The sequence below is a fragment of the Phyllobates terribilis genome, unplaced genomic scaffold (genome assembly GCF_046119375.1).
Source record: "Phyllobates terribilis strain yellow unplaced genomic scaffold, ASM4611937v1 Scaffold_63__1_contigs__length_7903474, whole genome shotgun sequence".
NCBI classification, from domain to species: domain Eukaryota; kingdom Metazoa; phylum Chordata; class Amphibia; order Anura; family Dendrobatidae; genus Phyllobates; species Phyllobates terribilis.
Window position 1 is genome coordinate 1731115 of NW_027362823.1, and position 27514 is coordinate 1758628.

Below are 27514 nucleotides of genomic sequence, written 5' to 3' on the forward strand. Positions count from 1 at the left end.
TAAAGTTCTTACATTTCCAGGAGGGATTACAGAGGAAGTGCATAAAGTAAAGTTCTTACATTTCCAGGAGGGATTACAGAGGAAGTGCATAATGTAAAATTCTTACATTTCCAGGAGGAATTACAGAGGAAATGCACAACGTTCTTACATTTCCAGGAGGGATTACAGAAAAAGTGCACAAAGTAGATTTCTTACATTTCCAGGAGGGATTACAGAGGAAGTGCATAAAGTAAAGTTCTTACATTTCCAGGAGGGATTACAGAGGAAGTGCATGAAGTAAAGTTCTTACATTTCCAGGAGGGATTACAGAGGAAGTGCACAAAGTAGATTTCTTACATTTCCAGGAGGGATTACAGTGGAAGTGCATAAAGTAAAGTTCTTACATTTCCAGGAGGGATTACAGAGGAAGTGCATAAAGTAAAGTTCTTACATTTCCAGGAGGGATTACAGAGGAAGTGCATAAAGTAAAGTTCTTACATTTCCAGGAGGGATTACAGAGGAAGTGCATAAAGTAAAGTTCTTACATTTCCAGGAGGGATTACAGAGGAAGTACATAAAGTAAAGTTCTTACATTTCCAGGAGTAATTAAAGGGGAAGTGCACAAAGTAGAGTCCTTACATTTCCAGGAGGATTTACAGAGGAAGTGCACAAAGTAAAGTTCTCACATTTCCAGGAGGGATTACAGAGGAAGTGCATAAAGTAAAGTTCTTACATTTCCAGGAGTATTTACAGAGGAAGTGCATATAGTAAAGTTCTTACATTTCCATGAGGAATTAAAGAGGAAGTGCAGAAAGTAGAGTCCTTACATTTCCAGGAGGGATTACAGAGGAAGTGCGTATAGTAAAGTTCTTACATTTCCATGAGGAATTAAAGAGGAAGTGCACAAAGTAGAGTCCTTACATTTCCAGGAGTATTTACAGAGGAAGTGCAAAAAGTAAAGTTCTTACATTTCCAGGAGGGATTACAGAGGAAGTGCATAAAGTAAAGTTCTTACATTTCCAGGAGGGATTACAGAGGAAGTGCATAAAGCAAAGTTCTTACTTTTCCAGGAGGAATTATAGAGGAAGTGCAAAAAGTAAAGTTCTTACATTTCCAGGAGGAATTACAGAGGAAGTCCATAAAGTAAAGTTCTTACATTTCCAGGAGGGATGACAGGGGAAGTGCATAAAGTAAAGTTCTTACATTTCCAGGAGTATTTACAGAGGAAGTGCATATAGTAAAGTTCTTACATTTCCATGAGGAATTAAAGAGGAAGTGCAGAAAGTAGAGTCCATACATTTCCAGGAGGGATTACAGAGGAAGTGCGTATAGTAAAGTTCTTACATTTCCATGAGGAATTAAAGAGGAAGTGCACAAAGTAGAGTCCTTACATTTCCAGGAGTATTTACAGAGGAAGTGCAAAAAGTAAAGTTCTTACATTTCCAGGAGGAATTACAGAGGAAGTCCATAAAGTAAAGTTCTTACATTTCCAGGAGGGATTACAGGGGAAGTGCAGAAAGTAAAGTTCTTACATTTCCAGGAGGAATTACAGAGGAAATGCACAACGTTCTTACATTTCCATGAGGGATTACAGAGGAAGTGCACAAAGTAGATTTCTTACGTTTCCAGGAGGGATTACAGAGGAAGTGCATAAAGTAAAGTTCTTACATTTCCAGGAGGGATTACAGAGGAAGTGCATAAAGTAAAGTTCTTACATTTCCAGGAGGGATTACAGAGGAAGTGCATAAAGTAAAGTTCTTACATTTCCAGGAGGGATTACAGAGGAAGTGCATAAAGTAAAGTTCTTACATTTCCAGGAGGGATTACAGGGGAAGTGCAGAAAGTAAAGTTCTTACATTTCCAGGAGGAATTACAGAGGAAATGCAAAACGTTCTTACATTTCCAGGAGGGATTACAGAGGAAGTGCACAAAGTAGATTTCTTACATTTCCAGGAGGGATTACGGAGGAAGTGAAGTAAAGTTCTTGCATTTCCAGGAGGGATTACAGAGGAAGTGCATAAAGTAAAGTTCTTACATTTCCAGGAGGGATTACAGAGGAAGTGCATAAAGTAAAGTTCTTACATTTCCAGGAGGGATTACAGAGGAAGTGCTTAAAGTAAAGTTCTTACATTTCCAGGAGGGATTACAGAGGAAGTGCATAAAGTAAAGTTCTTACATTTCCAGGAGTAATAAAAGAGGAAGTGCACAAAGTAGAGTCCTTACATTTCCAGGAGGATTTACAGAGGAAGTGCACAAAGTAAATTTCTTACATTTCCAGGAGGGATTACAGAGGAAGTGCACAAAGTAGATTTCTTACATTTCCAGGAGGGATTACAGTGGAAGTGCATAAAATAAAGTTCTTACATTTCCAGGAGGGATTACAGAGGAAGTGCATAAAGTAAAGTTCTTACATTTCCAGGAGGGATTACAGAGGAAGTGCGTAAAGTAAAGTTCTTACATTTCCAGAAGTAATTAAAGAGGAAGTGCACAAAGTAGAGTCCTTACATTTCCAGGAGGATTTACAGAGGAAGTGCACAAAGTAAAGTTCTTACATTTCCAGGAGGGATTACAGAGGAAGTGCATATAGTAAAGTTCTTACATTTCCATGAGGAATTAAAAAGGAAGTGCAGAAAGTAGAGTCCTTACATTTCCAGGAGGGATTACAGAGGAAGTGCACAAAGTAGAGTTCTTACATTTCCAGGAGGGATTACAGGGGATGTGCACAAAGTAGAGTTCTTACATTTGCAGGAGTATTTACAGTGGAAGTGCAAAAAGTAAAGTTCTTACATTTCCAGGAGGGATTACAGAGGAAGTGCATAAAGTAAAGTTCTTACATTTCCAGGGGGAATTAAAGAGGAAGTGCAGAAAGTAGAGTCCTTACATTTCCAGGAGGTATTACAGGGGATGTGCACAAAGTAGAGTTCTTACATTTCCAGGAGGATTAACAGAGGAAGTGCAAAAAGTAAAGATCTTACATTTCCAGGAGGAATTACAGAGGAAGTCCATAAAGTAAAGTTCTTACATTTCCAGGAGGAATTACAGAGGAAGTGCAAAAAGTAAAGTTCTTACATTTCCAGGAGAGATTACAGAGGAAGTCCATAAAGTAAAGTTCTTACATTTCCAGGAGGAATTACAGAGGAAATGCAAACGTTCTTAAATTTCCAGGAGGGATTACAGAGGAAGCGCACAAAGTAGATTTCTTACATTTCCAGGAGGGATTACGGAGGAAGTGAATTAAAGTTCTTGCATTTCCAGGAGGGATTACAGAGGAAGTGCATAAAGTAAAGTTCTTACATTTCCAGGAGGGATTACAGAGGAAGTGCGTAAAGTAAAGTTCTTACATTTCCAGGTGGGATTACAGAGGAAGTGCATAAAGTAAAGTTCTTACATTTCCAGGAGGGATTACAGAGGAAGTGCATAAAGTAAAGTTCTTACATTTCCAGGAGTAATTAAAGAGGAAGTGCAAAAAGTAGAGTCCTTACATTTCCAGGAGGATTTACAGAGGAAGTGCACAAAGTAAAGTTCTTACATTTCCAGGAGGGATTACAGAGGAAGTGCACAAAGTAGAGTCCTTACATTTCCAGGAGGGATTACAGGGGAAGTGCAGAAAGTAAAGTTCTTACATTTCCAGGAGGAATTACAGAGGAAATGCACAACGTTCTTACATTTCCAGGAGGGATTACAGAGGAAGTGCACAAAGTAGAATTCTTACATTTCCAGGAGGGATTACAGAGGAAGTGCACAAAGTAGATTTCTTACGTTTCCAGGAGGGATTACAGAGGAAGTGCATAAAGTAAAGTTCTTACATTTCCAGGAGAGATTACAGAGGAAGTGCATAAAGTAAAGTTCATACATTTCCAGGAGGGATTACAGAGGAAGTGCATAAAGTAAAGTTCTTACATTTCCAGGAGGGATTACAGAGGAAGTGCATAAAGTAAAGTTCATACATTTCCAGGAGGGATTACAGAAGAAGTCCATAAAGCAAAGTTCTTACATTTCCAGGAGGGATTACAGAGGAAGTGCATAAAGTAAAGTTCTTACATTTCCAGGAGGAATTACAGAGGAAGTCCATAAAGTAAAGTTCTTACATTTCCAGGAGGAATTACAGAGGAAGTGCAAAAAGTAAAGTTCTTACATTTCCAGGAGGGATTACAGAGGAAGTCCATAAAGTAAAGTTCTTACATTTCCAGGAGGAATTACAGAGGAAATGCACAACGTTCTTACATTTCCAGGAGGGATTACAGAGGAAGTGCACAAAGTAGATTTCTTACATTTCCAGGAGGGATTACGGAGGAAGTGAAGTAAAGTTCTTGCATTTCCAGGAGGGATTACAGAGGAAGTGCATAAAGTAAAGTTCTTACATTTCCAGGAGGGATTAGAGAGGAAGTGCATAAAGTAAAGTTCTTACATTTCCAGGAGGGATTACAGAGGAAGTGCATAAAGTAAAGTTCATACATTTCCAGGAGGGATTACAGAGGAAGTGCATAAAGTAAAGTTCTTACATTTCCAGGAGTAATTAAAGAAGAAGTGCACAAAGTAGAGTCCTTACATTTCCAGGAGGATTTACAGAGGAAGTGCACAAAGTAGAGTCCTTACATTTCCAGGAGGGATTACAGAGGAAATGCACAAAGTAGAGTCCTTACATTTCCAGGAGGGATTACAGCGGAAGTGCAGAAAGTAAAGTTCTTACATTTCCAGGAGGAATTACAGAGGAAATGCACAACGTTCTTACATTTCCAGGAGGGTTTACAGAGGAAGTGCACAAAGTAGATTTCTTACATTTCCAGGAGGGATTACAGAGGAAGTGCATAAAGTAAAGTTCTTACATTTCCAGGAGGGATTACAGAGGAAGTGCATAAAGTAAAGTTCTTACATTTCCAGGAGGGATTACAGAGGAAGTGCATAAAGCAAAGTTCTTACAATTCCAGGAGGGATTACAGAGGAAGTGCATAAAGTAAAGTTCTTACATTTCCAGGAGGACTTACAGAGGAAGTCCATAAAGTAAAGTTCTTACATTTCCAGGAGGAATTACAGAGGAAGTGTAAAAAGTAAAGTTCTTACATTTCCAGGAGGGATTACAGAGGAAGTCCATAAAGTAAAGTTCTTACATTTCCAGGAGGAATTACAGAGGAAATGCACAACGTTCTTACATTTCCAGGAGGAATTACAGAGGAAGTGCACAAAGTAGATTTCTTACATTTCCAGGAGGGTTTACGGAGGAAGTGAAGTAAAGTTCTTGCATTTCCAGGAGGGATTACAGAGGAAGTGCACAAAGTAAAGTTCTTACATTTCCAGGAGGGATTACAGAGGAAGTGCATAAAGTAAAGTTCTTACATTTCCAGGAGGAATTACAGAGGAAGTGCATAAAGTAAAGTTCTTACACTTCCAGGAGGGATTACAGAGGAAGTGCATAAAGTAAAGTTCTTACATTTCCAGGAGTAATTAAAGGGGAAGTGCACAAAGTAGAGTCCTTACATTTCCAGGAGGATTTACAGAGGAAGTGCACAAAGTAAAGTTCTTACATTTCCAGGAGGGATTACAGAGGAAGTGCATAAAGTAAAGTTCTTACATTTCCAGGAGTATTTACAGAGGAAGTGCATATAGTAAAGTTCTTACATTTCCATGAGGAATTAAAAAGGAAGTGCAGAAAGTAGAGTCCTTACATTTCCAGGAGGGATTACAGAGGAAGTGCGTATAGTAAAGTTCTTACATTTCCATGAGGAATTAAAGAGGAAGTGCACAAAGTAGAGTCCTTACATTTCCAGGAGTATTTACAGAGGAAGTGCAAAAAGTAAAGTTCTTACATTTCCAGGAGGGATTACAGAGGAAGTGCAGAAAGTAAAGTTCTTACATTTCCAGGAGGATTTACAGAGGAAGTGCACAAAGTAAAGTTCTTACATTTCCAGGAGGGATTACAGAGGAAGTGCATAATGTAAAATTCTTACATTTCCAGGAGGAATTACAGAGGAAATGCACAACGTTCTTACATTTCCAGGAGGGATTACAGAGAAAGTGCACAAAGTAGATTTCTTACATTTCCAGGAGGGATTACAGAGGAAGTGCATGAAGTAAAGTTCTTACATTTCCAGGAGTGATTACAGAGGAAGTGCATAAAGTAAACTTCTTACATTTCCAGGAGGGATTACAGAGGAAGTGCACAAAGTAGATTTCTTACATTTCCAGGAGGGATTACAGTGGAAGTGCATAAAGTAAAGTTCTTACATTTCCAGGAGGGATTACAGAGGAAGTGCGTAAAGTAAAGTTCTTACATTTCCAGGAGTAATTAAAGAGGAAGTGCACAAAGTAGAGTCCTTACATTTCCAGGAGGATTTACAGAGGAAGTGCACAAAGTAAAGTTCTTACATTTCCAGGAGGGATTACAGAGGAAGTGCATATAGTAAAGTTCTTACATTTCCATGAGGAATTAAAAAGGAAGTGCAGAAAGTAGAGTCCTTACATTTCCAGGAGGGATTACAGAGGAAGTGTACAAAGTAGAGTTCTTACATTTCCAGGAGGGATTACAGGGGATGTGCACAAAGTAGAGTTCTTACATTTGCAGGAGTATTTACAGTGGAAGTGCAAAAAGTAAAGTTCTTACATTTCCAGCAGGGATTACAGAGGAAGTGCATAAAGTAAAGTTCTTACATTTCCAGGGGGAATTAAAGAGGAAGTGCAGAAAGTAGAGTCCTTACATTTCCAGGAGGTATTACAGGGGATGTGCACAAAGTAGAGTTCTTACATTTCCAGGAGGATTAACAGAGGAAGTGCAAAAAGTAAAGTTCTTACATTTCCAGGAGGAATTACAGAGGAAGTCCATAAAGTAAAGTTCTTACATTTCCAGGAGGAATTACAGAGGAAGTGCAAAAAGTAAAGTTCTTACATTTCCAGGAGGGATTACAGAGGAAGTCCATAAAGTAAAGTTCTTACATTTCCAGGAGGAATTACAGAGGAAATGCACAACGTTCTTAAATTTCCAGGAGGGATTACAGAGGAAGCGCACAAAGTAGATTTCTTACATTTCCAGGAGGGATTACGGAGGAGTGAATTAAAGTTCTTGCATTTCCAGGAGGGATTACAGAGGAAGTGCATAAAGTAAAGTTCTTACATTTCCAGAAGGGATTACAGAGGAAGTGCGTAAAGTAAAGTTCTTACATTTCCAGGTGGGATTACAGAGGAAGTGCATAAAGTAAAGTTCTTACATTTCCAGGAGGGATTACAGAGGAAGTGCATAAAGTAAAGTTCTTACATTTCCAGGAGTAATTAAAGAGGAAGTGCAAAAAGTAGAGTCCTTACATTTCCAGGAGGATTTACAGAGGAAGTGCACAAAGTAAAGTTCTTACATTTCCAGGAGGGATTACAGAGGAAGTGCACAAAGTAGAGTCCTTACATTTCCAGGAGGGATTACAGGGGAAGTGCAGAAAGTAAAATTCTTACATTTCCAGGAGGAATTACAGAGGAAATCCACAACGTTCTTACATTTCCAGGAGGGATTACAGAGGAAGTGCACAAAGTAGAATTCTTACATTTCCAGGAGGGATTACAGAGGAAGTGCACAAAGTAGATTTCTTACATTTCCAGGAGGGATTACAGAGGAAGTGCATAAAGTAAAGTTCTTACATTTCCAGGAGGGATTACAGAGGAAGTGCATAAAGTAAAGTTCTTACATTTCCAGGAGGAATTACAGAGGAAGTCCATAAAGTAAAGTTCTTACATTTCCAGGAGGGATTACAGGCGAAGTGCAGAAAGTAACGTTCTTACATTTCCAGGAGGAATTACAGAGGAAATGCACAACGTTCTTACATTTCCAGGAGGGATTACAGAGGAAGTGCACAAAGTAGATTTCTTACGTTTCCAGGAGGGATTACAGAGGAAGTGCATAAAGTAAAGTTCTTACATTTCCAGGAGAGATTACAGAGGAAGTGCATAAAGTAAAGTTCATACATTTCCAGGAGGGATTACAGAGGAAGTGCATAAAGCAAAGTTCTTACATTTCCAGGAGGGATTACAGAGGAAGTGCATAAAGTGAAGTTCTTACATTTCCAGGAGGAATTACAGAAGAAGTCCATAAAGTAAAGTTCTTACATTTCCAGGAAGAATTACAGAAGAAGTGCAAAAAGTAAAGTTCTTACATTTCCAGGAGGGATTACAGAGGAAGTCCATAAAGTAAAGTTCTTACATTTCCAGGAGGAATTACAGAGGAAATGCACAACGTTCTTACATTTCCAGGAGGAATTACAGAGGAAGTGCACAAAGTAGATTTCTTACATTTCCAGGAGGGATTACGGAGGAAGTGAAGTAAAGTTCTTGCATTTCCAGGAGGGATTACAGAGGAAGTGCATAAAGTAAAGTTCTTACATTTCCAGGAGGGATTACAGAGGAAGTGCATAAAGTAAAGTTCTTACATTTCCAGGAGGGATTACAGAGGAAGTGCATAAAGTAAAGTTCTTACATTTCCAGGAGGGATTACAGAGGAAGTGCATAAAGTAAAGTTCTTACATTTCCAGGAGTAATTAAAGGGGAAGTGCACAAAGTAGAGTCCTTACATTTCCAGGAGGATTTACAGAGGAAGTGCACAAAGTAAAGTTCTTACATTTCCAGGAGGGATTACAGAGGAAGTGCATAAAGTAAAGTTCTTACATTTCCAGGAGGATTTACAGAGGAAGTGCATATAGTAAAGTTCTTACATTTCCATGAGGAATTAAAGAGGAAGTGCAGAAAGTAGAGTCCTTACATTTCCAGGAGGGATTACAGAGGAAGTGCGTATAGTAAAGTTCTTACATTTCCATGAGGAATTAAAGAGGAAGTGCACAAAGTAGAGTCCTTACATTTCCAGGAGTATTTACAGAGGAAGTGCAAAAAGTAAAGTTCTTACATTTCCAGGAGGGATTACAGAGGAAGTGCATAAAGTAAAGTTCTTACATTTCCAGGGGGAATTAAAGAGGAAGTGCAGAAAGTAGAGTCCTTACATTTCCAGGAGGTATTACAGGGGATGTGCACAAAGTAGAGTTCTTACATTTCCAGGAGGATTAACAGAGGAAGTGCAAAAAGTAAAGTTCTTACATTTCCAGGAGGAATTACAGAGGAAGTCCATAAAGTAAAGTTCTTACATTTCCAGGAGGAATTACAGTGGAAGTGCAAAAAGTAAAGTTCTTACATTTCCAGGAGGGATTACAGAGGAAGTCCATAAAGTAAAGTTCTTACATTTCCAGGAGGAATTACAGAGGAAAAGCACAACGTTCTTAAATTTCCAGGAGGGATTACAGAGGAAGCGCACAAAGTAGATTTCTTACATTTCCAGGAGGGATTACGGAGGAAGTGAATTAAAGTTCTTGCATTTCCAGGAGGGATTACAGAGGAAGTGCATAAAGTAAAGTTCTTACATTTCCAGGAGGGATTACAGAGGAAGTGCGTAAAGTAAAGTTCTTACATTTCCAGGTGGGATTACACAGGAAGTGCATAAAGTAAAGTTCTTACAGTTCCAGGAGGGATTACAGAGGAAGTGCATAAAGTAAAGTTCTTACATTTCCAGGAGGGATTTACAGAGGAAGTGCAAAAAGTAGAGTCCTTACATTTCCAGGAGGATTTACAGAGGAAGTGCACAAAGTAAAGTTCTTACATTTCCAGGAGGGATTACAGAGGAAGTGCACAAAGTAGAGTCCTTACATTTCCAGGAGGGATTACAGGGGAAGTGCAGAAAGTAAAGTTCTTACATTTCCAGGAGGAATTACAGAGGAAATCCACAACGTTCTTACATTTCCAGGAGGGATTACAGAGGAAGTGCACAAAGTAGATTTCTTACATTTCCAGGAGGGATTACAGAGGAAGTGCATAAAGTAAAGTTCTTACATTTCCAGGAGGGATTACAGAGGAAGTGCATAAAGTAAAGTTCTTACATTTCCAGGAGGAATTACAGAGGAAGTCCATAAAGTAAAGTTCTTACATTTCCAGGAGGGATTACAGGCGAAGTGCAGAAAGTAACGTTCTTACATTTCCAGGAGGAATTACAGAGGAAATGCACAACGTTCTTACATTTCCAGGAGGGATTACAGAGGAAGTGCACAAAGTAGATTTCTTACGTTTCCAGGAGGGATTAAAGAGGAAGTGCATAAAGTAAAGTTCTTACATTTCCAGGAGAGATTACAGAAGAAGTGCATAAAGTAAAGTTCATACATTTCCAGGAGGGATTACAGAGGAACTGCATAAAGCAAAGTTCTTACATTTCCAGGAGGGATTACAGAGGAAGTGCATAAAGTAAACTTCTTACATTTCCAGGAGGAATTACAGAGGAAGTCCATAAAGTAAAGTTCTTACATTTCCAGGAGGAATTACAGAAGAAGTGCAAAAAGTAAAGTTCTTACATTTCCAGGAGGGATTACAGAGGAAGTCCATAAAGTAAAGTTCTTACATTTCCAGGAGGAATTACAGAGGAAATGCACAACGTTCTTACATTTCCAGGAGGAATTACAGAGGAAGTGCACAAAGTAGATTTCTTACATTTCCAGGAGGGATTACAGAGGAAGTGAAGTAAAGTTCTTGCATTTCCAGGAGGGATTACAGAGGAAGTGCATAAAGTAAAGTTCTTACATTTCCAGGAGGGATTACAGAGGAAGTGCATAAAGTAAAGTTCTTACATTTCCAGGAGGGATTACAGAGGAAGTGCATAAAGTAAAGTTCTTACATTTCCAGGAGGGATTACAGAGGAAGTGCATAAAGTAAAGTTCTTACATTTCCAGGAGTAATTAAAGGGGAAGTGCACAAAGTAGAGTCCTTACATTTCCAGGAGGATTTACAGAGGAAGTGCACAAAGTAAAGTTCTTACATTTCCAGGAGGGATTACAGAGGAAGTGCATAAAGTAAAGTTCTTACATTTCCAGGAGGATTTACAGAGGAAGTGCATATAGTAAAGTTCTTACATTTCCATGAGGAATTAAAGAGGAAGTGCAGAAAGTAGAGTCCTTACATTTCCAGGAGGGATTACAGAGGAAGTGCGTATAGTAAAGTTCTTACATTTCCAGGAGTAATTAAAGAGGAAGTGCACAAAGTAGAGTCCTTACATTTCCAGGAGGATTTACAGAGGAAGTGCACAATGTAAAGTTCTTACATTTCCAGGAGGGATTACAGAGGAAGTGCATATAGTAAAGTTCTTACATTTCCATGAGGAATTAAAAAGGAAGTGCAGAAAGTAGAGTCCTTACATTTCCAGGAGGGATTACAGAGGAAGTGTACAAAGTAGAGTTCTTACATTTCCAGGAGGGATTACAGGGGATGTGCACAAAGTAGAGTTCTTACATTTGCAGGAGTATTTACAGTGGAAGTGCAAAAAGTAAAGTTCTTACATTTCCAGCAGGGATTACAGAGGAAGTGCATAAAGTAAAGTTCTTACATTTCCAGGGGGAATTAAAGAGGAAGTGCAGAAAGTAGAGTCCTTACATTTCCAGGAGGTATTACAGGGGATGTGCACAAAGTAGAGTTCTTACATTTCCAGGAGGATTAACAGAGGAAGTGCAAAAAGTAAAGTTCTTACATTTCCAGGAGGAATTACAGAGGAAGTCCATAAAGTAAAGTTCTTACATTTCCAGGAGGAATTACAGAGGAAGTGCAAAAAGTAAAGTTCTTACATTTCCAGGAGGGATTACAGAGGAAGTCCATAAAGTAAAGTTCTTACATTTCCAGGAGGAATTACAGAGGAAATGCACAACGTTCTTAAATTTCCAGGAGGGATTACAGAGGAAGCGCACAAAGTAGATTTCTTACATTTCCAGGAGGGATTACGGAGGAGTGAATTAAAGTTCTTGCATTTCCAGGAGGGATTACAGAGGAAGTGCATAAAGTAAAGTTCTTACATTTCCAGAAGGGATTACAGAGGAAGTGCGTAAAGTAAAGTTCTTACATTTCCAGGTGGGATTACAGAGGAAGTGCATAAAGTAAAGTTCTTACATTTCCAGGAGGGATTACAGAGGAAGTGCATAAAGTAAAGTTCTTACATTTCCAGGAGTAATTAAAGAGGAAGTGCAAAAAGTAGAGTCCTTACATTTCCAGGAGGATTTACAGAGGAAGTGCACAAAGTAAAGTTCTTACATTTCCAGGAGGGATTACAGAGGAAGTGCACAAAGTAGAGTCCTTACATTTCCAGGAGGGATTACAGGGGAAGTGCAGAAAGTAAAATTCTTACATTTCCAGGAGGAATTACAGAGGAAATCCACAACGTTCTTACATTTCCAGGAGGGATTACAGAGGAAGTGCACAAAGTAGAATTCTTACATTTCCAGGAGGGATTACAGAGGAAGTGCACAAAGTAGATTTCTTACATTTCCAGGAGGGATTACAGAGGAAGTGCATAAAGTAAAGTTCTTACATTTCCAGGAGGGATTACAGAGGAAGTGCATAAAGTAAAGTTCTTACATTTCCAGGAGGAATTACAGAGGAAGTCCATAAAGTAAAGTTCTTACATTTCCAGGAGGGATTACAGGCGAAGTGCAGAAAGTAACGTTCTTACATTTCCAGGAGGAATTACAGAGGAAATGCACAACGTTCTTACATTTCCAGGAGGGATTACAGAGGAAGTGCACAAAGTAGATTTCTTACGTTTCCAGGAGGGATTACAGAGGAAGTGCATAAAGTAAAGTTCTTACATTTCCAGGAGAGATTACAGAGGAAGTGCATAAAGTAAAGTTCATACATTTCCAGGAGGGATTACAGAGGAAGTGCATAAAGCAAAGTTCTTACATTTCCAGGAGGGATTACAGAGGAAGTGCATAAAGTGAAGTTCTTACATTTCCAGGAGGAATTACAGAAGAAGTCCATAAAGTAAAGTTCTTACATTTCCAGGAAGAATTACAGAAGAAGTGCAAAAAGTAAAGTTCTTACATTTCCAGGAGGGATTACAGAGGAAGTCCATAAAGTAAAGTTCTTACATTTCCAGGAGGAATTACAGAGGAAATGCACAACGTTCTTACATTTCCAGGAGGAATTACAGAGGAAGTGCACAAAGTAGATTTCTTACATTTCCAGGAGGGATTACGGAGGAAGTGAAGTAAAGTTCTTGCATTTCCAGGAGGGATTACAGAGGAAGTGCATAAAGTAAAGTTCTTACATTTCCAGGAGGGATTACAGAGGAAGTGCATAAAGTAAAGTTCTTACATTTCCAGGAGGGATTACAGAGGAAGTGCATAAAGTAAAGTTCTTACATTTCCAGGAGGGATTACAGAGGAAGTGCATAAAGTAAAGTTCTTACATTTCCAGGAGTAATTAAAGGGGAAGTGCACAAAGTAGAGTCCTTACATTTCCAGGAGGATTTACAGAGGAAGTGCACAAAGTAAAGTTCTTACATTTCCAGGAGGGATTACAGAGGAAGTGCATAAAGTAAAGTTCTTACATTTCCAGGAGGATTTACAGAGGAAGTGCATATAGTAAAGTTCTTACATTTCCATGAGGAATTAAAGAGGAAGTGCAGAAAGTAGAGTCCTTACATTTCCAGGAGGGATTACAGAGGAAGTGCGTATAGTAAAGTTCTTACATTTCCATGAGGAATTAAAGAGGAAGTGCACAAAGTAGAGTCCTTACATTTCCAGGAGTATTTACAGAGGAAGTGCAAAAAGTAAAGTTCTTACATTTCCAGGAGGGATTACAGAGGAAGTGCATAAAGTAAAGTTCTTACATTTCCAGGGGGAATTAAAGAGGAAGTGCAGAAAGTAGAGTCCTTACATTTCCAGGAGGTATTACAGGGGATGTGCACAAAGTAGAGTTCTTACATTTCCAGGAGGATTAACAGAGGAAGTGCAAAAAGTAAAGTTCTTACATTTCCAGGAGGAATTACAGAGGAAGTCCATAAAGTAAAGTTCTTACATTTCCAGGAGGAATTACAGTGGAAGTGCAAAAAGTAAAGTTCTTACATTTCCAGGAGGGATTACAGAGGAAGTCCATAAAGTAAAGTTCTTACATTTCCAGGAGGAATTACAGAGGAAAAGCACAACGTTCTTAAATTTCCAGGAGGGATTACAGAGGAAGCGCACAAAGTAGATTTCTTACATTTCCAGGAGGGATTACGGAGGAAGTGAATTAAAGTTCTTGCATTTCCAGGAGGGATTACAGAGGAAGTGCATAAAGTAAAGTTCTTACATTTCCAGGAGGGATTACAGAGGAAGTGCGTAAAGTAAAGTTCTTACATTTCCAGGTGGGATTACACAGGAAGTGCATAAAGTAAAGTTCTTACAGTTCCAGGAGGGATTACAGAGGAAGTGCATAAAGTAAAGTTCTTACATTTCCAGGAGGGATTTACAGAGGAAGTGCAAAAAGTAGAGTCCTTACATTTCCAGGAGGATTTACAGAGGAAGTGCACAAAGTAAAGTTCTTACATTTCCAGGAGGGATTACAGAGGAAGTGCACAAAGTAGAGTCCTTACATTTCCAGGAGGGATTACAGGGGAAGTGCAGAAAGTAAAGTTCTTACATTTCCAGGAGGAATTACAGAGGAAATCCACAACGTTCTTACATTTCCAGGAGGGATTACAGAGGAAGTGCACAAAGTAGATTTCTTACATTTCCAGGAGGGATTACAGAGGAAGTGCATAAAGTAAAGTTCTTACATTTCCAGGAGGGATTACAGAGGAAGTGCATAAAGTAAAGTTCTTACATTTCCAGGAGGAATTACAGAGGAAGTCCATAAAGTAAAGTTCTTACATTTCCAGGAGGGATTACAGGCGAAGTGCAGAAAGTAACGTTCTTACATTTCCAGGAGGAATTACAGAGGAAATGCACAACGTTCTTACATTTCCAGGAGGGATTACAGAGGAAGTGCACAAAGTAGATTTCTTACGTTTCCAGGAGGGATTAAAGAGGAAGTGCATAAAGTAAAGTTCTTACATTTCCAGGAGAGATTACAGAAGAAGTGCATAAAGTAAAGTTCATACATTTCCAGGAGGGATTACAGAGGAACTGCATAAAGCAAAGTTCTTACATTTCCAGGAGGGATTACAGAGGAAGTGCATAAAGTAAACTTCTTACATTTCCAGGAGGAATTACAGAGGAAGTCCATAAAGTAAAGTTCTTACATTTCCAGGAGGAATTACAGAAGAAGTGCAAAAAGTAAAGTTCTTACATTTCCAGGAGGGATTACAGAGGAAGTCCATAAAGTAAAGTTCTTACATTTCCAGGAGGAATTACAGAGGAAATGCACAACGTTCTTACATTTCCAGGAGGAATTACAGAGGAAGTGCACAAAGTAGATTTCTTACATTTCCAGGAGGGATTACAGAGGAAGTGAAGTAAAGTTCTTGCATTTCCAGGAGGGATTACAGAGGAAGTGCATAAAGTAAAGTTCTTACATTTCCAGGAGGGATTACAGAGGAAGTGCATAAAGTAAAGTTCTTACATTTCCAGGAGGGATTACAGAGGAAGTGCATAAAGTAAAGTTCTTACATTTCCAGGAGGGATTACAGAGGAAGTGCATAAAGTAAAGTTCTTACATTTCCAGGAGTAATTAAAGGGGAAGTGCACAAAGTAGAGTCCTTACATTTCCAGGAGGATTTACAGAGGAAGTGCACAAAGTAAAGTTCTTACATTTCCAGGAGGGATTACAGAGGAAGTGCATAAAGTAAAGTTCTTACATTTCCAGGAGGATTTACAGAGGAAGTGCATATAGTAAAGTTCTTACATTTCCATGAGGAATTAAAGAGGAAGTGCAGAAAGTAGAGTCCTTACATTTCCAGGAGGGATTACAGAGGAAGTGCGTATAGTAAAGTTCTTACATTTCCATGAGGAATTAAAGAGGAAGTGCACAAAGTAGAGTCCTTACATTTCCAGGAGTATTTACAGAGGAAGTGCAAAAAGTAAAGTTCTTACATTTCCAGGAGGGATTACAGAGGAAGTGCATAAAGTAAAGTTCTTACATTTCCAGGAGGGATTACAGAGGAAGTGCATAATGTAAAATTCTTACATTTCCAGGAGGAATTACAGAGGAAATGCACAACGTTCTTACATTTCCAGGAGGGATTACAGAGAAAGTGCACAAAGTAGATTTCTTACATTTCCAGGAGGGATTACAGAGGAAGTGCATAAAGTAAAGTTCTTACATTTCCAGGAGGGATTACAGAGGAAGTGCATAAAGTAAAGTTCTTACATTTCCAGGAGGGATTACAGAGGAAGTGCACAAAGTAGATTTCTTACATTTCCAGGAGGGATTACAGTGGAAGTGCATAAAGTAAAGTTCTTACATTTCCAGGAGGGATTACAGAGGAAGTGCATAAAGTAAAGTTCTTACATTTCCAGGAGGGATTACAAAGGAAGTGCGTAAAGTAAAGTTCTTACATTTCCAGGAGTAATTAAAGAGGAAGTGCACAAAGTAGAGTCCTTACATTTCCAGGAGGATTTACAGAGGAAGTGCACAAAGTAAAGTTCTTACATTTCCAGGAGGGATTACAGAGGAAGTGCATATAGTAAAGTTCTTACATTTCCATGAGGAATTAAAAAGGAAGTGCAGAAAGTAGAGTCCTTACATTTCCAGGAGGGATTACAGAGGAAGTGTACAAAGTAGAGTTCTTACATTTCCAGGAGGGATTACAGGGGATGTGCACAAAGTAGAGTTCTTACATTTGCAGGAGTATTTACAGTGGAAGTGCAAAAAGTAAAGTTCTTACATTTCCAGGAGGGATTACAGAGGAAGTGCATAAAGTAAAGTTCTTACATTTCCAGGGGGAATTAAAGAGGAAGTGCAGAAAGTAGAGTCCTTACATTTCCAGGAGGTATTACAGGGGATGTGCACAAAGTAGAGTTCTTACATTTCCAGGAGGATTAACAGAGGAAGTGCAAAAAGTAAAGTTCTTACATTTCCAGGAGGAATTACAGAGGAAGTCCATAAAGTAAAGTTCTTACATTTCCAGGAGGAATTACAGAGGAAGTGCAAAAAGTAAAGTTCTTACATTTCCAGGAGGGATTACAGAGGAAGTCCATAAAGTAAAGTTCTTACATTTCCAGGAGGAATTACAGAGGAAATGCACAACGTTCTTAAATTTCCAGGAGGGATTACAGAGGAAGCGCACAAAGTAGATTTCTTACATTTCCAGGAGGGATTACGGAGGAAGTGAATTAAAGTTCTTGCATTTCCAGGAGGGATTACAGAGGAAGTGCATAAAGTAAAGTTCTTACATTTCCAGGAGGGATTACAGAGGAAGTGCGTAAAGTAAAGTTCTTACATTTCCAGGTGGGATTACAGAGGAAGTGCATAAAGTAAAGTTCTTACATCTCCAGGAGGGATTACAGAGGAAGTGCATAAAGTAAAGTTCTTACATTTCCATGAGTAATTAAAGAGGAAGTGCAAAAAGTAGAGTCCTTACATTTCCAGGAGGATTTACAGAGGAAGTGCACAAAGTAAAGTTCTTACATTTCCAGGAGGGATTACAGAGGAAGTGCACAAAGTAGAGTCCTTACATTTCCAGGAGGAATTACAGGGGAAGTGCAGAAAGTAAAGTTCTTACATTTCCAGGAGGAATTACAGAGCAAATGCACAAAGTTCTTACATTTCCAGGAGGGATTACAGAGGAAGTGCACAAAGTAGAATTCTTACATTTCCAGGAGGGATTACAGAGGAAGTGCACAAACTAGATTTCTTACATTTCCAGGAGGGATTACAGAGGAAGTGCATAAAGTAAAGTTCTTACATTTCCAGGAGGGATTACAGAGGAAGTGCATAAAATAAAGTTCTTACATTTCCAGGAGGAATTACAGAGGAAGTCCATAAAGTAAAGTTCTTACATTTCCAGGAGGGATTACAGGCGAAGTGCAGAAAGTAACGTTCTTACATTTCCAGGAGAAATTACAGAGGAAATGCACAACGTTCTTACATTTCCAGGAGGGATTACAGAGGAAGTGCACAAAGTAGATTTCTTACGTTTCCAGGAGGAATTACAGAGGAAGTGCATAAAGTAAAGTTCTTACATTTCCAGGAGAGATTACAGAGGAAGTGCATAAAGTAAAGTTCATACATTTCCAGGAGGGATTACAGAGGAAGTGCATAAAGCAAAGTTCTTACATTTCCAGGAGGGATTACAGAGGAAGTGCATAAAGTAAAGTTCTTACATTTCCAGGAGGAATTACAGAGGAAGTCCATAAAGTAAAGTTCTTACATTTCCAGGAGGAATTACAGAAGAAGTGCAAAAAGTAAAGTTCTTACATTTCCAGGAGGGATTACAGAGGAAGTCCATAAAGTAAAGTTCTTACATTTCCAGGAGGAATTACAGAGGAAATGCACAACGTTCTTACATTTCCAGGAGGAATTACAGAGGAAGTGCACAAAGTAGATTTCTTACATTTCCAGGAGGGATTACGGAGGAAGTGAAGTAAAGTTCTTGCATTTCCAGGAGGGATTACAGAGGAAGTGCATAAAGTAAAGTTCTTACATTTCCAGGAGGGATTACAGAGGAAGTGCATAAAGTAAAGTTCTTACATTTCCAGGAGGGATTACAGAGGAAGTGCATAAAGTAAAGTTCTTACATTTCCAGGAGGGATTACAGAGGAAGTGCATAAAGTAAAGTTCTTACATTTCCAGGAGTAATTAAAGGGGAAGTGCACAAAGTAGAGTCCTTCCATTTCCAGGAGGATTTACAGAGGAAGTGCACAAAGTAGAGTCCTTACATTTCCAGGAGTATTTACAGTGGAAGTGCAAAAAGTAAAGTTCTTACATTTCCAGGAGGGATTACAGAGGAAGTGCATAAAGTAAAGTTCTTACATTTCCAGGGGGAATTAAAGAGGAAGTGCAGAAAGTAGAGTCCTTACATTTCCAGGAGGTATTACAGGGGATGTGCACAAAGTAGAGTTCTTACATTTCCAGGAGGATTAACAGAGGAAGTGCAAAAAGTAAAGTTCTTACATTTCCAGGAGGAATTACAGAGGAAGTCCATAAAGTAAAGTTCTTACATTTCCAGGAGGAATTACAGAGGAAGTGCAAAAAGTAAAGTTCTTACATTTCCAGGAGGGATTACAGAGGAAGTCCATAAAGTAAAGTTCTTACATTTCCAGGAGGAATTACAGAGGAAATGCACAACATTCTTAAATTTCCAGGAGGGATTACAGAGGAAGCGCACAAAGTAGATTTCTTACATTTCCAGGAGGGATTACGGAGGAAGTGAATTAAAGTTCTTGCATTTCCAGGAGGGATTACAGAGGAAGTGCATAAAGTAAAGTTCTTACATTTCCAGGAGGGATTACAGAGGAAGTGCGTAAAGTAAAGTTCTTACATTTCCAGGTGGGATTACAGAGGAAGTGCATAAAGTAAAGTTCTTACATCTCCAGGAGGGATTACAGAGGAAGTGCATAAAGTAAAGTTCTTACATTTCCATGAGTAATTAAAGAGGAAGTGCAAAAAGTAGAGTCCTTACATTTCCAGGAGGATTTACAGAGGAAGTGCACAAAGTAAAGTTCTTACATTTCCAGGAGGGATTACAGAGGAAGTGCACAAAGTAGAGTCCTTACATTTCCAGGAGGGATTACAGGGGAAGTGCAGAAAGTAAAGTTCTTACATTTCCAGGAGGAATTACAGAGCAAATGCACAAAGTTCTTACATTTCCAGGAGGGATTACAGAGGAAGTGCACAAAGTAGAATTCTTACATTTCCAGGAGGGATTACAGAGGAAGTGCACAAAGTAGATTTCTTACATTTCCAGGAGGGATTACAGAGGAAGTGCATAAAGTAAAGTTCTTACATTTCCAGGAGGGATTACAGAGGAAGTGCATAAAATAAAGTTCTTACATTTCCAGGAGGAATTACAGAGGAAGTCCATAAAGTAAAGTTCTTACATTTCCAGGAGGGATTACAGGCGAAGTGCAGAAAGTAACGTTCTTACATTTCCAGGAGAAATTACAGAGGAAATGCACAACGTTCTTACATTTCCAGGAGGGATTACAGAGGAATTGCACAAAGTAGATTTCTTACGTTTCCAGGAGGGATTACAGAGGAAGTGCATAAAGTAAAGTTCTTACATTTCCAGGAGAGATTACAGAGGAAGTGCATAAAGTAAAGTTCATACATTTCCAGGAGGGATTACAGAGGAAGTGCATAAAGCAAAGTTCTTACATTTCCAGGAGGGATTACAGAGGAAGTGCATAAAGTAAAGTTCTTACATTTCCAGGAGGAATTACAGAGGAAGTCCATAAAGTAAAGTTCTTACATTTCCAGGAGGAATTACAGAAGAAGTGCAAAAAGTAAAGTTCTTACATTTCCAGGAGGGATTACAGAGGAAGTCCATAAAGTAAAGTTCTTACATTTCCAGGAGGAATTACAGAGGAAATGCACAACGTTCTTACATTTCCAGGAGGAATTACAGAGGAAGTGCACAAAGTAGATTTCTTACATTTCCAGGAGGGATTACGGAGGAAGTGAAGTAAAGTTCTTGCATTTCCAGGAGGGATTACAGAGGAAGTGCATAAAGTAAAGTTCTTACATTTCCAGGAGGGATTACAGAGGAAGTGCATAAAGTAAAGTTCTTACATTTCCAGGAGGGATTACAGAGGAAGTGCATAAAGTAAAGTTCTTACATTTCCAGGAGGGATTACAGAGGAAGTGCATAAAGTAAAGTTCTTACATTTCCAGGAGTAATTAAAGGGGAAGTGCACAAAGTAGAGTCCTTCCATTTCCAGGAGGATTTACAGAGGAAGTGCACAAAGTAAAGTTCTTACATTTCCAGGAGGGATTACAGAGGAAATGCATAAAGTAAAGTTCTTACATTTCCAGGAGGATTTACAGAGGAAGTGCATATAGTAAAGTTCTTACATTTCCATGAGGAATTAAAGAGGAAGTGCAGAAAGTAGAGTCCTTACATTTCCAGGAGGGATTACAGAGGAAGTGCGTATAGTAAAGTTCTTACCTTTCCATGAGGAATTAAAGAGGAAGTGCACAAAGTAGAGTCCTTACATTTCCAGGAGTATTTACAGAGGAATTGCAAAAAGTAAAGTTCTTACATTTCCAGGAGGGATTACAGAGGAAGTGCATAAAGTAAAGTTCTTACATTTCCAGGAGGGATTACAGAGGAAGTGCATAATGTAAAGTTCTTACATTTCCAAGAGGAATTACAGAGGAAATGCACAACGTTCTTACATTTCCAGGAGGGATTACAGAGGAAGTGCACAAAGTAGATTTCTTACATTTCCAGGAGGGATTACAGAGGAAATGCATAAAGTAAAGTTCTTACATTTCCAGGAGGGATTACAGAGGAAGTGTACAAAGTAAATTTCTTACATTTCCAGGAGGGATTACAGTGGAAGTGCATAAAGTAAAGTTCTTACATTTCCAGGAGGGACTACAGAGGAAATGCATAAAGTAAAGTTCTTACATTTCCAGGAGGGATTACAGAGGAAGTGCATAAAGTAAAGTTCTTACATTTCCAGGAGTAATTAAAGAGGAAGCGCACAAAGTAGAGTCCTTACATTTCCAGGAGGATTTACAGAGGAAGTGCACAATGTAAAGTTCTTACATTTCCAGGAGGGATTACAGAGGAAGTGCATATGGTAAAGTTCTTACATTTCCATGAGGAATGAAAAAGGAAGTGCAGAAAGTAGAGTCCTTACATTTCCAGGAGGGATTACAGAGGAAGTGCACAAAGTAGAGTTCTTACATTTCCAGGAGGGATTACAGAGGAAGTGCACAAAGTAGATTTCTTACGTTTCCAGAAGGGATTTCAGAGGAGGTGCATAAAGTAAAGTTCTTACATTTCCAGGAGAGATTACAGAGGAAGTGCATAAAGTAAAGTTCATACATTTCCAGGAGGGATTACAGAGGAAGTGCATAAAGCAAAGTTCTTACATTTCCAGGAGGGATTACAGAGGAAGTGCATAAAGTAAAGTTCTTACATTTCCAGGAGGAATTACAGAGGAAGTCCATAAAGTAAAGTTCTTACATTTCCAGGAGGAATTACAGAAGAAGTGCAAAAAGTAAAGTTCTTACATTTCCAGGAGGGATTACAGAGGAAATCCATAAAGTAAAGTTCTTACATTTCCAGGTGGAATTACAGAGGAAATGCACAACGTTCTTACATTTCCAGGAGGAATTACAGAGGAAGTGCACAAAGTAGATTTCTTACATTTCCAGGAGGGATTACGGAGGAAGTGAAGTAAAGTTCTTGCATTTCCAGGAGGGATTACAGAGGAAGTGCATAAAGTAAAGTTCTTACATTTCCAGGAGGGATTACAGAGGAAGTGCATAAAGTAAAGTTCTTACATTTCCAGGAGGGATTACAGAGGAAGTGCATAAAGTAAAGTTCTTACATTTCCAGGAGGGATTACAGAGGAAGTGCATAAAGTAAAGTTCTTACATTTCCAGGAGTAATTAAAGGGGAAGTGCACAAAGTAGAGTCCTTACATTTCCAGGAGGATTTACAGAGGAAGTGCACAAAGTAAAGTTCTTACATTTCCAGGAGGGATTACAGAGGAAGTGCATAAAGTAAAGTTCTTACATTTCCAGGAGGATTTACAGAGGAAGTGCATATAGTAAATTTCTTACATTTCCATGAGTAATTAAAGAGGAAGTGCAGAAAGTAGAGTCCTTACATTTCCAGGAGGGATTACAGAGGAAGTGCGTATAGTAAAGTTCTTACATTTCCATGAGGAATTAAAGAGGAAGTGCACAAAGTAGAGTCCTTACATTTACAGGAGTATTTACAGAGGAATTGCAAAAAGTAAAGTTCTTACATTTCCAGGAGGGATTACAGAGGAAGTGCATAAAGTAAAGTTCTTACATTTCCAGGAGGGATTACAGAGGAAGTGCATAATGTAAAGTTCTTACATTTCCAGGAGGAATTACAGAGGAAATGCACAACGTTCTTACATTTCCAGGAGGGATTACAGAGGAAGTGCACAAAGTAGATTTCTTACATTTCCAGGAGGGATTACAGAGGAAGTGTATAAAGTAAAGTTCTTACATTTCCAGGAGGGATTACAGAGGAAGTGCATAAAGTAAAGTTCTTAAATTTCCAGGAGGGATTACAGAGGAAGTGCATAAAGTAAAGTTCTTACATTTCCAGGAGGGATTACAGAGGAAGTGCATAAAGTAAAGTTCTTACATTTCCAGGAGGGATTACAGAGGAAGTGCATAAAGTAAAGTTCTTACATTTCCAGGAGGATTTACAGAGGAAGTGCATATAGTAAAGTTCTTACATTTCCATGAGGAATTAAAGAGGAAGTGCAGAAAGTAGAGTCCTTACATTTCCAGGAGGGATTACAGAGGAAGTGCGTATAGTAAAGTTCTTACATTTTCATGAGGAATTAAAGAGGAAGTGCACAAAGTAGAGTCATTACATTTCCAGGAGTATTTACAGAGGAATTGCAAAAAGTAAAGTTCTTACATTTCCAGGAGGGATTACAGAGGAAGTGCATAAAGTAAAGTTCTTACATTTCCAGGAGGGATTACAGAGGAAGTGCATAATGTAAAGTTCTTACATTTCCAGGAGGAATTACAGAGGAAATGCACAAAGTTCTTACATTTCCAGGAGGGATTACAGAGGAAGTGCACAAAGTAGATTTCTTACATTTCCAGGAGGGATTACAGAGGAAGTGCATAAAGTAAAGTTCTTACATTTCCAGGAGGGATTACAGAGGAAGTGCATAAAGTAAAGTTCTTACATTTCCAGGAGGGATTACAGAGGAAGTGTACAAAGTAGATTTCTTACATTTCCAGGAGGGATTACAGTGGAAGTGCATAAAGTAAAGTTCTTACATTTCCAGGAGGGATTACAGAGGAAGTGCATAAAGTAAAGTTCTTACATTTCCAGGAGGGATTACAGAGGAAGTGCATAAAGTAAAGTTCTTACATTTCCAGGAGTAATTAAAGAGGAAGTGCACAAAGTAGAGTCCTTACATTTCCAGGAGGATTTACAGAGGAAGTGCACAATGTAAAGTTCTTACATTTCCAGGAGGGATTACAGAGGAAGTGCACAAAGTAGATTTCTTACGTTTCCAGGAGGGATTTCAGAGGAGGTGCATAAAGTAAAGTTCTTACATTTCCAGGAGAGATTACAGAGGAAGTGCATAAAGTAAAGTTCATACATTTCCAGGAGGGATTACAGAGGAAGTGCATAAAGCAAAGTTCTTACATTTCCAGGAGGGATTACAGAGGAAGTGCATAAAGTAAAGTTCTTACATTTCCAGGAGGAATTACAGAGGAAGTCCATAAAGTAAAGTTCTTACATTTCCAGGAGGAATTACAGAAGAAGTGCAAAAAGTAAAGTTCTTACATTTCCAGGAGGGATTACAGAGGAAGTCCATAAAGTAAAGTTCTTACATTTCCAGGAGGAATTACAGAGGAAATGCACAACGTTCTTACATTTCCAGGAGGAATTACAGAGGAAGTGCACAAAGTAGATTTCTTACATTTCCAGGAGGGATTACGGAGGAAGTGAAGTAAAGTTCTTGCATTTCCAGGAGGGATTACAGAGGAAGTGCATAAAGTAAAGTTCTTACATTTCCAGGAGGGATTACAGAGGAAGTGCATAAAGTAAAGTTCTTACATTTCCAGGAGGGATTACAGAGGAAGTGCATAAAGTAAAGTTCTTACATTTCCAGGAGGGATTACAGAGGAAGTGCATAAAGTAAAGTTCTTACATTTCCAGGAGTAATTAAAGGGGAAGTGCACAAAGTAGAGTCCTTACATTTCCAGGAGGATTTAAAGAGGAAGTGCACAAAGTAAAGTTCTTACATTTCCAGGAGGGATTACAGAGGAAGTGCATAAAGTAAAGTTCTTACATTTCCAGGAGGATTTACAGAGGAAGTGCATATGGTAAATTTCTTACATTTCCATGAGTAATTAAAGAGGAAGTGCAGAAAGTAGAGTCCTTACATTTCCAGGAGGGATTACAGAGGAAGTGCGTATAGTAAAGTTCTTACATTTCCATGAGGAATTAAAGAGGAAGTGCACAAAGTAGAGTCCTTACATTTACAGGAGTATTTACAGAGGAATTGCAAAAAGTAAAGTTCTTACATTTCCAGGAGGGATTACAGAGGAAGTGCATAAAGTGAAGTTCTTACATTTCCAGGAGGGATTACAGAGGAAGTGCATGATGTAAAGTTCTTACATTTCCAGGAGGAATTACAGAGGAAATGCACAACATTCTTACATTTCCAGGAGGGATTACAGAGGAAGTGCACAAAGTAGATTTCTTACATTTCCAGGAGGGATTACAGAGGAAGTGCATAAAGTAAAGTTCTTACATTTCCAGGAGGGATTACAGAGGAAGTGCATAAAGTAAAGTTCTTACATTTCCAGGAGGGATTACAGAGGAAGTGCATAAAGTAAAGTTCTTACATTTCCAGGAGGGATTACAGAGGAAGTGCATAAAGTTCTTACATTTCCAGGAGGGATTACAGAGGAAGTGCACAATGTAAAATTCTTACATTTCCAGGAGGGATTACAGAGGAAGTGCATATAGTAAAGTTCTTACATTTCCATGAGGAATTAAAAAGGAAGTGCAGAAAGTAGAGTCCTTACATTTCCAGGAGGGATTACAGAGGAAGTGCACAAAGTAGAGTTCTTACATTTCCAGGAGGGATTACAGAGGAAGTGCACAAAGTAGATTTCTTACGTTTCCAGGAGGGATTACAGAGGAAGTGCATAAAGTAAAGTTCTTACATTTCCAGGAGGAATTACAGAGGAAGTCCATAAAGTAAAGTTCTTACATTTCCAGGAGGGATTACAGGCGAAGTGCAGAAAGTAACGTTCTTACATTTCCAGGAGGAATTACAGAGGAAATGCACAACGTTCTTACATTTCCAGGAGGGATTACAGAGGAAGTGCACAAAGTAGATTTCTTACGTTTCCAGGAGGGATTACAGAGGAAATGCATAAAGTAAAGTTCTTACATTTCCAGGAGAGATTACAGAGGAAGTGCATAAAGTAAAGTTCATACATTTCCAGGAGGGATTACAGAGGAAGTGCATAAAGCAAAGTTCTTACATTTCCAGGAGGGATTACAGAGGAAGTGTATAAAGTAAAGTTCTTACATTTCCAGGAGGAATTACAGAGGAAGTCCATAAAGTAAAGTTCTTACATTTCCAGGAGGAATTACAGAAGAAGTGCAAAAATTAAAGTTCTTACATTTCCAGGAGGGATTACAGAGGAAGTCCATAAAGTAAAGTTCTTACATTTCCAGGAGGAATTACAGAGGAAATGCACAACGTTCCTACATTTCCAGGAGGAATTACAGAGGAAGTGCACAAAGTAGATTTCTTACATTTCCAGGAGGGATTACAGAGGAAGTGCATAAAGTAAAGTTCTTACATTTCCAGGAGGGATTACAGAGGAAGTGCATAAAGTAAAGTTCTTACATTTCCAGGAGGGATTACAGAGGAAGTGCATAAAGTAAAGTTCTTACATTTCCAGGAGGGATTACAGAGGAAGTGCATAAAGTAAAGTTCTTACATTTCCAGGAGTAATTAAAGGGGAAGTGCACAAAGTAGAGTCCTTCCATTTCCAGGAGGATTTACAGAGGAAGTGCACAAAGTAAAGTTCTTACATTTCCAGGAGGGATTACAGAGGAAGTGCATAAAGTAAAGTTCTTACATTTCCAGGAGGATTTACAGAGGAAGTGCATATAGTAAAGTTCTTACATTTCCATGAGGAATTAAAGAGGAAGTGCAGAAAGTAGAGTCCTTACATTTCCAGGAGGGATTACAGAGGAAGTGCGTATAGTAAAGTTCTTACATTTCCATGAGGAATTAAAGAGGAAGTGCACAAAGTAGAGTCCTTACATTTCCAGGAGTATTTACAGAGGAATTGCAAAAAGTAAAGTTCTTACATTTCCAGGAGGGATTACAGAGGAAGTGCATAAAGTAAAGTTCTTACATTTCCAGGAGGGATTACAGAGGAAGTGCATAATGTAAAGTTCTTACATTTCCAGGAGGAATTACAGAGGAAATGCACAACGTTCTTACATTTCCAGGAGGGATTACAGAGGAAGTGCACAAAGTAGATTTCTTACATTTCCAGGAGGGATTACATAGGAAGTGCATAAAGTAAAGTTCTTACATTTCCAGGAGGGATTACAGAGGAAGTGCATAAAGTAAAGTTCTTACATTTCCAGGAGGGATTACAGAGGAAGTGTACAAAGTAAATTTCTTACATTTCCAGGAGGGATTACAGTGGAAGTGCATAAAGTAAAGTTCTTACATTTCCAGGAGGGACTACAGAGGAAGTGCATAAAGTAAAGTTCTTACATTTCCAGGAGGGATTACAGAGGAAGTGCGTAAAGTAAAGTTCTTACATTTCCAGGAGTAATTAAAGAGGAAGCGCACAAAGTAGAGTCCTTACATTTCCAGGAGGATTTACAGAGGAAGTGCACAATGTAAAGTTCTTACATTTCCAGGAGGGATTACAGAGGAAGTGCATATGGTAAAGTTCTTACATTTCCATGAGGAATGAAAAAGGAAGTGCAGAAAGTAGAGTCCTTACATTTCCAGGAGGGATTACAGAGGAAGTGCACAAAGTAGAGTTCTTACATTTCCAGGAGGGATTACAGAGGAAGTGCACAAAGTAGATTTCTTACGTTTCCAGGAGGGATTTC